The following is a 9586-nucleotide window of genomic DNA, read 5'->3' on the forward strand; positions in this document are numbered from 1 at the left end:
GTTCTATAGATGTCTATTAAGTTCATTTGGTTCATTACATCTGGTAGTTCTCTTATTTCTCTGTTAAGTTTCTGTCTGATTGACCTGTCCATTGGTGAGAGAGGAGTGTTGAAATCACCCACTATTAGAGTGTGGTGTTTGATGTATGCTTTGAGTTCTAGTAATGTTTCTTTTACATATGTGGGTGCTTTTATATTAGGGGCATAGATATTCAGGATTGAGACTCCTCCTGATAAATTGTTCCTGTTATGAGTATGAAGTGTCCATCTCCATCTCTTCTGATTGATTTTAGTTCGAAGTGAATTTTGTTAGATATTAGTATAGCCACACCCACTTGTTTCTTTGGTCCTTTTGATTGAAAAAGCTTTTCCCAACCCTTTACTCTGAGTAGATGTCTGTCTTTGAGATTGAGGTGTGTTTCTTGTAAGCAACAGAATTTTGGGTATTGTTTTTGTATCCATTCTTTTAACCTGTGCCTTTTTATAGGTGAATTGATTCCATTGATATTAAGTGATATTAATGACCAGTGGTTGTTAACTCCGGTTATTTTTTCTGGTGGTAGTGTTTGTGTGTTTCCCTTCTTTGAGTTGTGCTGGAGGAGGGTTGTCAGATGTTTGTGTTATTAGGGGTGTTGTTGGCTTCCTTGGTTTGTGATTTTTCTTCTAGTATTTTCTGTAAGACCGGGTTTGTGGCTTGTAGAAGGCCGCAGCCATATTTTCCATTATCAAGATGGCGCTGACATCTGGCTTCAACGCCAGGTGAACGCACATGTGCTCGGTAATTTCCCACTGAGTCCCCGCCTACTCCCGAGGCATCACCTGGGACTGAGAGCAGCGGACCTATCCAAGAGTGACACGTCCGAAGCAGGGTCTGTTTCCTTTATAAGGGATGGGTTCCATCCTATCTGGGTCTCCGCCATGTGGCTTATGCTCTAGCTCCCAAGAGGATTAAAGCTTTTCTGCAGAAGAATCCTATGTCCTGCGTGGTTCTTGCAGGCGAGAGGAAGCGCGGGACATCTGGTGCCGAAACCCAGGAAGAAAAAGAAAAACTTTACACCGCCGGAGACCCCTTGGACACAAGGAGGATTCAAAACTGCAGGCATGCGTGCTCAGAGAGGTACGCTCTAAAGTCCAGAGAGCATATCAGAAACTGAGCAGCAGTGGGAGGTTATGCACACACCCAGATAAGTTAAAAATGACCCTCCGGTAAAGAATGGGGGAGACAGAAAAGAAAATAAGTTAAAAAGGACCCCCCAGTGATTTTAAAAAAGTAAAAATGGGGGAGAAGGCTGATTTACAAGGTCAAAAGCTTTATGTTATGTTATGTGTGTTGTCTGTTGTGTACTGGATAGGAGAAAGATATTTAAACTTAGAAACTTCTAAGGATATGATGTTTTGGGAAAGAGGTTCTGTTTTCGTCTCCACAGAAAAGGAGAGCCTAAGGGTGTACTTGGGATTTATGTGGTTTGAATCACCGAGACCTCCTGAAATGTTGTAGTGTTTACCCCTAAAATACAGCGGCCCAATAACAGCAGGAAGCAGCCAAGAGACTAACGACGCCCAAATTCCCTAAAAGATTAAATGAGGTCCTTTCAAGCCTGCTTCTCTGAGTTCAGCTTTGCTCCGTACACCGGTTTGGGCTCGGAATGGGTGCAGCTGGGGCTGGAGGGCGGCTGGAGCGGAGCTTTGCTCTGTGGCTATGGTGGGGAGCACGTTGCGCTGGCTCAATTGGTGCGGCTCGGTTGGTGCCTGGCCTGGAGGATGTCACAGCGGTGCCACAGGCAGCCGGGCCAGAGGGCTTGCAATGTACCTAAAACTGTGAGGGTCTCTGAGGTTAAAATGGCTCTGGTTCCATTTGGCTATGCTAAACGATGCTGACTTCAGGCAGGGCTGGTCGTATTTATCATAATAAAAGCGCAATTAAGGTTTAGACACAGTAAACAGACAGTACCGTATTACATCTACATAGTGCAACTTAAGTTTTTAAGAACTGCTTAGCATTTTAAGAACTCAAGTCCTCCTAAAAGATTGCTGTGTATACGCTTGACTTGTCTGGTGTTTCAGGATCTGCAGGGAGGTGGATGCGAAGGGCCCTTGGATTTTGGGGTGATTGGGTCGTTGGCTGGATCTGTGAGAGTTTACAACCGCTTTTGCTGTGGCACAGGTGTTAAGAGTTTGCTAGTAGGGAAGCGGCCCTGGTCACCGCCTCTCCCATCGGCCCCTTGAGCCGCAGGCTCTGGCGCGGACCTTGAGATATTGCCGGCCTGTGCTGCCTAGGTCTGAGTGTCGGCTCCCGCCACACTCCACCACCAACACAGCCTCAGACCTCAGAGAACGAGGCTAGCCCCGCGGGGAAGGCAGGGGCGCCTGGGGGTGGAGCCGCCACTTCTTGGCTTGGGACACAGGGAGCTGCGCAGCGAGCAGGCCCAGGGCCGCACACAGCCCTTGGATGGCGGGCGGGCTCTGGAACCCGAGGCCACCTACCGGCAAGAAATACGGGAGCCAATAAATCTTAAATCTAATATCAACAAACAGGGCCTGCTGTAATGGCACAGACAAACAAGATCTGCTCTTTAAAACAGAGACCTGTCGATCTCTAAGTTCAAGACCAGCCTACTTCCAGCACTGACTGTGCTAAATTTTTACACTGAGTTTTTTAATACTCTTAAATGTTATTTTGGGAGAAGAGTTTATTTATGTTTTTTTTTCTAGGAATGCTACTATTCATGCTGTGGATTCATCTGTCCAGAGGCCTGAGGACAAAGCCTCTGCTATGGAGCTGTCTGGCCTGATTGCTGCAGAGCTGGCGGGTTCCTGAGGGATGGTCCAGCTCCTGCCCTTAGTCTGTCAGTTATTGCTGTGCTATTGTTGCTATACATTGCAATGTTGTTGTTGCTATGCTATTGCTATGCTGCTGGATTTCCCCTTGATTTGTCAGTTATTGCTTGCTATCAGTTTCCCTTATCCTGTCAGTTATTTCTACTAAACACTATGGGTATCTTCAAGACAGGTTACAAAATGCCATGGTTATTTAAATTAAAAATTGGATAAATATCTATTTAAACAAAAAGGGGGGGAATAATAAAGGAACTGCCCCCGATGCCAAGAATGGCTATTCGCCATGGCTCTGTTCACTATAAATTTTTTAAATGGCAGCACGGCCTATATCATGAAAAACAGAGACCCTCAATCAGTTATCTACCACAGTGGCTACGGCCCTGGATCAGCAGGCTACCATAGATACATCTATTAGAGGTAGAATTAAGAACAGGTGGATATCTTATGGCAGCTTGCCCAATTGGGCTGTAAATGGAAAACTCCAGCCTTATGTGTGACCAATGTACCATATGAAAACTTTATAAAAATGGCTAACTTGTCCCGAGAATTGTCTTTGTATCTTACAGGAAAATTTTGATGATTTGCTGTCCTTCTTGAGACGGTCCATCGTGACAATCAACTCCACGCGAGTGGACATAAGCTTGGCCAAAGGATTCCAGTCCTGGATTGTGTCCTTCATCTCCTACTTCAAAGAATGGGTGGGGGTTGGAATGTTTGGAACGGTCCTGCTATGGAATAGTGTTTCTCCTCTGGATGGTCTGCTGACTCAAATCCCAAAGTCTTAGGGACAAAGTGGTTTTTGCACAGCGCTGGCTGCCCTGGAACAGGGAGCCTCTACTGATGTGTGGTTATCTATGTTAAAGCAGTAAGGTTTAAGCCAACCAGCTCCTGCACCCCTAGGACTGTGGTCCATGGCACAGGGTAGAGTGCTTGGCTTAGCTAGCCCTGAAAGTTGTGGAGCTGAAAAGCATCGCACAGAGAATGGCCCTCTCTGAGAGATAAGTCGCTCTGCATAAGGGTTTCCTGCCGTATATCCCCTTTCCCAGAAAAATGGCAGAGGGCAGGCCGGATAGGTTCCAGGTGTCATGAACCTAGGGGCAGATTCCGTGTAAGCCCATTTTAATGTTTTCATTTTGGGAAGTGCGACCTCTATCTTTACCTGCCTAGGGAGTTGCCTTTCTGCAAAGAAGTAAAATTAGGGGGAGATGTAGAAGGCCGCAGCCACATTCTCCATTATCAAGATGGCGCTGACATCCAGCTTCACCGCCAGGTGAACACACATGTGCTCAGTAATTTCCCACTGAGTCCCCGCCTACTCCCGAGGCATCACCTGGGACTGAGAGCAGCGGACCTATCCAAGAGTGACACGTCCGAAGCAGGGTCTGTTTCCTTTATAAGGGATGGGTTCCATCCTATCTGGGTCTCCGCCATGTGGCTTATGCTCTAGCTCCCAAGAGGATTAAAGCTTTTCTGCAGAAGAATCCTATGTCCTGCGTGGTTCTTGCAGGCGAGAGGAAGCGCGGGACAGTGGCTATGTATTGTTTAAATCTGTTTTTATCCTGTAATATCTTGTTTTCTCCATCGATGGTGAATGCCAGCTTTGCTGGGTTTAGTAGTCTAGACTTGCATCCATGGTCTTTTAGTGTCTGCAGCACATCTATTCAAGACCTTTTGGCTTTCATGGTTTTCATTGAGAAGTCAAATATAATTCTGATAGGTTTCCCTTTATATGTTACTTGACCTTTTTCCCTTGCAGCTCATAATATTTGTTCTTTATTCTGTATGTTTTGTAATTTGATTATTATATGGCGAGGAGATGCTTTTTTTTATCTAGTCTATTTGGTGTTCTGTATGCTTCTTGTACCTTCATAAGAATATCCTTCTTTAGATTGGGAAGTTTTGTTCTATAATTTTGTTGAATATATTTTATGGGCCTTTGAGCTGTAAATCTTCTCCTTCTTCTACCCCTATTATTCTTAGGTTTGGTCTTTTCACAGTGTCCCAGATTTTCTGTATGTTTTGTGTTAAGAATTTGTTGAATTTACTTTATTCTTTAATCGGTGAGTTTATTTCCTCTATAGTATCTTCAGTGTCTGAGATTCTTTCTTCTATCTCTTATATTCTGTTGGTAATACTTGTCTCATAGTTCCTGTTTGTTTACCCAGATTTTCCATATACAGCCTTCCCTCGGTTTGTGTTTTCTTTATTACTTCCATTTCATTTTTCAAGTCTTGAACTGTTTCCCTTACCTGTTTGATTGCTTTTTCTTGGCTTTCCTGGGTATCTTTGAGAGATTTATTCATTTCCTCTACTTCTTTGTTTGTCATCTCCATTTCTTTATGACTGTTTTCCACGTCCTGTTTAAGGTCCTCTATTATTTTCATAATGTTCTGTTTAAAGTCGATTTCTTCTATTTCTTCTGGAGTAGGGTGTTCAATTCTTCTTTTTGCGTGATCCCTGGATTCTGGTGATGTCATGTTGCCTTTCAGGATGTTGGAGGAATTCTTGCATTGGTGCCTGCCCATCTCTTCCTTCAAATGCAGCCAGGAGATTTTTGGTGTCTTGGACCAGTCTTTGCTGTGACTGACTCTCTGGGTGGATCTCCTCAGTGCAGGAGCAAGAACTGTTCCAGTCTGGATGGAACTCCTCAGCACAGAAACATGGACTCCTGGTAGTCCAAAGACCCCTCAGAGAAAAGGGTGAATGTGGGGGAGGGCAGGGTCGAGTGGAACACAAAAGACCCTGCAGCAGAAGCTGAAGATGTCCTGCACTCCCTTGAGGGGACCTTCTGGCCTGCCTGGCCAACAGACACTCACCCTTCTGGGTGGGTCACCTTAGTGCAGGAAGGGGAACTGTTCCTGGACCAAGAACCTTGCAGACAATAGGGCAGGGTGCAGGAGGCAGGGTTGTGTATAACAAAGAAGCCCCTGCAGCAGGAGCTGGGGGGGGCGTGCTCGCTTCCGGAACAGTCTGCCCCAGGGATGGCTCACACTCACCGGTCTGGATGGAACTCCTCCTGGCAACAAGATTTACCCGTACTGATTGTACTGGCTTTTGGGGAACCTATTGTCTTTGTATGGATACCTTGCTCAGCCTAGATATAGTAGAGAGGACCTTAGACTGCCCCAAACAATATGCCTTGCCCTCTCTGAGGAGTGAATGGGTTTGGTGAGAGGAGTAGTTGGAGAGAATGGGAGGAGAGGAGGGAGTGGGAACTGGGATTTGTATAAAATGAAAAAAGATAGTTTGTTTTCATTTTTAAAAATAAAATATGCATTTAAAATATATAAAAAAATTAAGTGTTCTCCTATGTGAATATAGTGGATGAGGGTGACTACTCTCTATCAACATTTGTTTAATAGCATGATGAAATCTTTCACATTTACAGTGTATATGTGAATTATATTACTTTTAAAACAGAGGCTTCTTACAATGCCAACTTTGGCACCAACTGAAACTCAATCCAAGAACCAAAGGGGAGTTCCTTCCACAGAAGCTCCTTGAGGCGCAGTCAAAGATGAACAGGTTGCATAGCACACTTTCTCAAGTGTGAACCTTTAAGACCAGAGACAAGGAAGATATGTGCACAGACATGAATACACACATAATTGTCCTTTCAAGAGTCATCTATCATTGAGTTACACATTTGGTTCTTTTAGTTTTATGATCTTTTAAGGCCAAATGACTCTGAGTTCAACCTGCATATTTTTATCCTAATTTTTTATGGGACTTTATGAATCAAATGACAGGCCTAAACATGAAGTTCTAACATTTTTCTAATTTATCACTTAGTTTAATATTTACTAGAATATAATCTAAGCCATTTAAAAAGTCTCTGAAAAGTCAAGATTCTATATTAACATACGAAAGAAATAATAACAAGCAACAGGAGGATCCATGCACGTCTCAAATTTTTAGGCTGAAATCTCTTTCCCACACACTCCTACAATTATCAATATTTTATTGTTTTTATATAGTGTTGGTGGTGCTGAGATCATAGACATTGAAATGGTGATGGGCATGATGCTCTTAGTGGAGTAATAATGGACAGGGTGGCAATGATAGTGAAGGTAGGCAGAGGTAGTTGGTTGATAACTTTTAGAGGTTGTAATAATGATGGTCATATTGGTTCTGGGGATGTGGATGTTGCAGATGGAAGTAGGGACGATAGTGAGGGCTGTGAAAAAATGTGCATCAGTAGCTTCTAAATTATCACTTCCTTAATGCTATTTAGATGCCTCATATTGTGTCAATCAAATGGCTTGCAATAGCTCAATTGTGACCAAAGGCAACACGTTGGCAAATAGGATTTTCCACAAGTAACATTAACAAGAAATTGTTCAAACCTACACCAGAATATCAGTCAACCATGTAAGAGTGAGAACCATCAAAATAATAACAAGTACTGGTAGAGGAATGGAGGAAAAAGAACACAGACTCTCAGAGAGTGTGAGAATGGAGATTAACCCATCAAATATGGAAATCAGTATGGGGTTTCCTTCAAAGAAATAGCACTAAAGCAGAACAATCATATGATTCAGCACCATCACTTGGGTTTTTAATGAAAGAAGTCACATACAGCATAGAATAAAGATGCCTGCATATCCATCTATATTTCAGACTACTCCTAAGATGCAAAGTAATTAAGTCAGTACAGTTACTCACAAATGAATGAAAGGGTTAGAAAAACGTGACACTTAGGTGGACTGGAGTAATGATCAGTCATGTAAACCAATAATATCATGTGCTCTGCAGGTAAATAAATGAAACTGCATATCAGCATGTTCAGGGAAATTAATCCAGTCTTAAATACAAGGATGGCACCAATGTTTCAAATATTGAAGAAGGAAAACATAACAAGGGTAGGTTGGTGTAGATGTGTAACTACTACATAGGACAAAGGGGGAAAGTGAGGGGAAAACACATGGGGTGTAGGGAGGGATATTTGTGCTAAGTGCCACATGCGTATCTGAATACCACATAATCATCTTAAAATGGCATGTGCTAACAAATAGCTTATAATTGTGCAAAATGAAACTCTGTCTCTCAAGCAAACAAACACTATGTTATGGCCTAAAATACAGTCAACATCTGATTATAATGGAATGACTCGGGCAATAAAGAATAAAAACAATGTAATAGAAACATATCAGAAAGGTCATAGAGTCAATTTGAGAAGAAAAAGAAGAACTCATGAGTACTAACAGCCATATTGTACTTTATTTAGGAAATGAAGCCACAGTGACAACAGCACAAACAAGGAGACTGAGAGTTTTGGAAACATCCTCTGAGTGCACAGGGTGGGAAGATGCTGCTCATCACTGAGCATCTGGGACACTGAAACAGTGAGGAAGGACCATTCTTAGCCGTCCCTTATAGCAGAAGCAGAACAACATCAGAGGAAATCTTTCACAGAAACATGGAAAGAGAAGGATGGACAAGATTTTTCTGCATCCATGGCAGGCTTTGAAGTGCGTTGGAAGTGTTTCTGTGGAAGTATGAGAGGTAGATATCCTCCTCTTCTCTTGGCCTTGGTGACTGCTAAAGCACTCAGTTGCTCTTGGGTGGGCACTTCGGCTGGCAGGGTGTAGGAGGTTGCACAGGGGGGCATTTCTGCTGGCATGGCTGAGCGGGGCATGGCTCTGCGCACTTTGGGGGAGGACAAGGCTCAGGGCACTTTGGGGGAGGACAAGGCTCTGGGCACTTTGTGGGTGGGCACACAGGAGGAGGCTGGCAGGGCTGCTTGCACTGCTGCTCTTGGTAAGACATCGTGCTGAAGTCTCAGGATCTGGAAGACATTACATGAGAGTGTTATGGGTGATCCACACAGAGAAGATAGACGAAGCCATGGGCTATCACATCCATTTCCTCCCCACATTTTCACATCTCCCCAAGTCCTGTTTTAGGACATCCTGGCTTTTCCCTTTCCTGTCAGCAATCTGGTACAGTAGCCTTGGGAAATCCCCATTGTTTGATGCTTTTTTCCAGGAGAAAATATTTGTTTCAAGGAAAACAAAAGTGTTTCACAGAGAAGCATCTTCAACGCAGGATGTCTCAAGGAATGCTTCCCTGGGTACCCTCAGAATGAATCCCTGACTCTCCTGTTACTGTGACATCCCAGCAGGTTGTCTGGGTGACAGAGTAGAGGACAGGTCAGGAAAACCAGGTCCTAATACCTGCTACGTCATAGGACTATGAAAAGACACCAAAGATGCACATGAAAGAGAAATACACTGTGCTCAATCGCATACTAAATAAAAGAAAAAATCATCACACACCATCCCTAAAACTCGACTGCAGCACATAAGCAGAGCATCAAGACAGACCAGCTCAAGAAATAACACTCACCAGGTCTCCAAAGTAGTCTAGGACTTGATCACCAGGAGTCTGCAGTCATGCAGCCAAGGGCCTCTTTATAGCACTGACTGCCCCACCCAGAGGGAGTAGAGCTGACTGACAATGGGCAGGTCCAAGAATTTCTTAAACAAAATACAAACCCATGCATGACTCACTTGACTGGGACTCTACATCATGTGAAATATCCTGTCTGGACATCATCACTGTAGAGTGCTGTGACTCAGTGGGCCCTCCTGTCTCTTTGGTTTCAGTCAGACTTTCCTGGCTGTCTAGGTTGTCTTTCTTGATTGAAGACAGTATTTCTTTCCCCTGTTACATCTCTCTTATGTCCTGTTTGTTCTTTCTCAGTTCATTGATACTCAGTTCATTGATACTCAGTTCACTGATACATT

At 43.7% G+C, this 9586-nt stretch overlaps 1 long non-coding RNA gene across 1 annotated transcript; it reads right to left on the minus strand.

Annotated features, from left to right (window-relative positions):
- Window positions 1-8035: 8035 nt before the first annotated feature.
- On the minus strand, window positions 8036-9267 carry LOC148119499 (uncharacterized). The gene is made up of 2 exons (XR_015735272.1): window positions 9186-9267; window positions 8036-8625 (listed from the first exon to the last, which is right to left on the minus strand). It is a non-coding gene; the product is annotated as an uncharacterized LOC148119499 (long non-coding RNA).
- Between the last annotated feature and the right edge of the window lie 319 nt (window positions 9268-9586).

This window comes from Myodes glareolus, chromosome 17, assembly GCF_982192425.1.
Source record: "Myodes glareolus chromosome 17, mMyoGla1.1, whole genome shotgun sequence".
NCBI classification, from domain to species: domain Eukaryota; kingdom Metazoa; phylum Chordata; class Mammalia; order Rodentia; family Cricetidae; genus Myodes; species Myodes glareolus.